Genomic DNA, 1,046 nt, shown 5'->3' with positions numbered 1-1,046 from the left:
AATTTCTCAATGAAACGCATACCACAATTCAGTGGTGCAACAATTTGATACTAAATTTCAGTGAAAAATTACGAAATTCAGTCGGTTTTCGACAAACGGACTCAGAGCTAGCCTTCTGCCGGAGTTGAACCGACGACCTCCCGCTTACTAAGCGGGTGCTCTACCAACTAAGCTAAGAAGGCACGTTCCCTCAAGTGTAAAGTCTAACCATGTCTTGAAATTTCACAATGAAACGCATACCACAATTCAAGTGGTGCAACAATTTGATACTAAATCTCAGTGAAAAATTACGAAATGCAGTCGGTTTCCGACAAGCGGACTCAGAGCTAGCCTTCTGCCGGAGTTGAACCGACGACCTCCCGCTTACTAAGCGGGTGCTCTACCAACTAAGCTAAGAAGGCACGTTCCCTCGAGTGTGGAGTCTAACCATGCCATAGAATTCCACAATGAAACGCATACCACAATTCAAGTGGTGCAACAATTTGGTACTAAATTTCAGTGAAAAATTACGAAATTCAGTCGGTTTTCGACAAACGGACTCAGAGCTAGCCTTCTGCCGGAGTTGAACCGACGACCTCCCGCTTACTAAGCGGGTGCTCTACCAACTAAGCTAAGAAGACACGTTCCCTCGAGTGTGGAGTCTAACCATGCCATAGAATTCCACAATGAAACGCATACCACAATTCAAGCGGTGCAACAATTTGGTACTAAATTTCAGTGAAAAATTACGAAATGCAGTCGGTTTTCGACAAACGGACTCAGAGCTAGCCTTCTGCCGAAGTTGAACCGACGACCTCCCGCTTACTAAGCGGGTGCTCTACCAACTAATCTAAGAAGGCACGTTCCCTCAAGTGTGGAGTCTAACCATGCCATAGAATTCCACAATGAAACGCATACCACAATTCAAGTGGTGCAACAATTTGGTACTAAATTTCAGTGAAAAATTACGAAATGCAGTCGGTTCCGACAAACGAACTCAGAGCTAGCCTTCTGTCGGAGTTGAACCGACGACCTCCCGCTTACTAAGAGGGTGCTCCACCAACTAA

At 45.3% G+C, this 1,046-nt stretch overlaps 4 non-coding genes across 4 annotated transcripts; all 4 read right to left on the bottom strand.

Annotated features, from left to right (window-relative positions):
* Positions 1-109: 109 nt before the first annotated feature.
* On the bottom strand, positions 110-182 carry Pmar_PMAR014031. The gene has a single exon. It is a non-coding gene; the product is annotated as a tRNA-Thr (tRNA).
* Positions 183-328: 146 nt separating this feature from the next.
* On the bottom strand, positions 329-401 carry Pmar_PMAR014030. Its single transcript has one exon. It is a non-coding gene; the product is annotated as a tRNA-Thr (tRNA).
* Positions 402-547: 146 nt separating this feature from the next.
* Pmar_PMAR014029 lies at positions 548-620 on the bottom strand. The gene has a single exon. It is a non-coding gene; the product is annotated as a tRNA-Thr (tRNA).
* A 146-nt stretch (positions 621-766) lies between these two features.
* On the bottom strand, positions 767-839 carry Pmar_PMAR014028. Its single transcript has one exon. It is a non-coding gene; the product is annotated as a tRNA-Thr (tRNA).
* Positions 840-1,046: the final 207 nt, after the last annotated feature.

This window comes from Perkinsus marinus, assembly GCF_000006405.1.
Source record: "Perkinsus marinus ATCC 50983 genomic scaffold scf_1104296975880, whole genome shotgun sequence".
In the NCBI taxonomy this organism is placed as follows: Eukaryota; Perkinsozoa; order Perkinsida; family Perkinsidae; genus Perkinsus; species Perkinsus marinus.
This window is presented reverse-complemented; position numbering and strand designations above follow the sequence as displayed.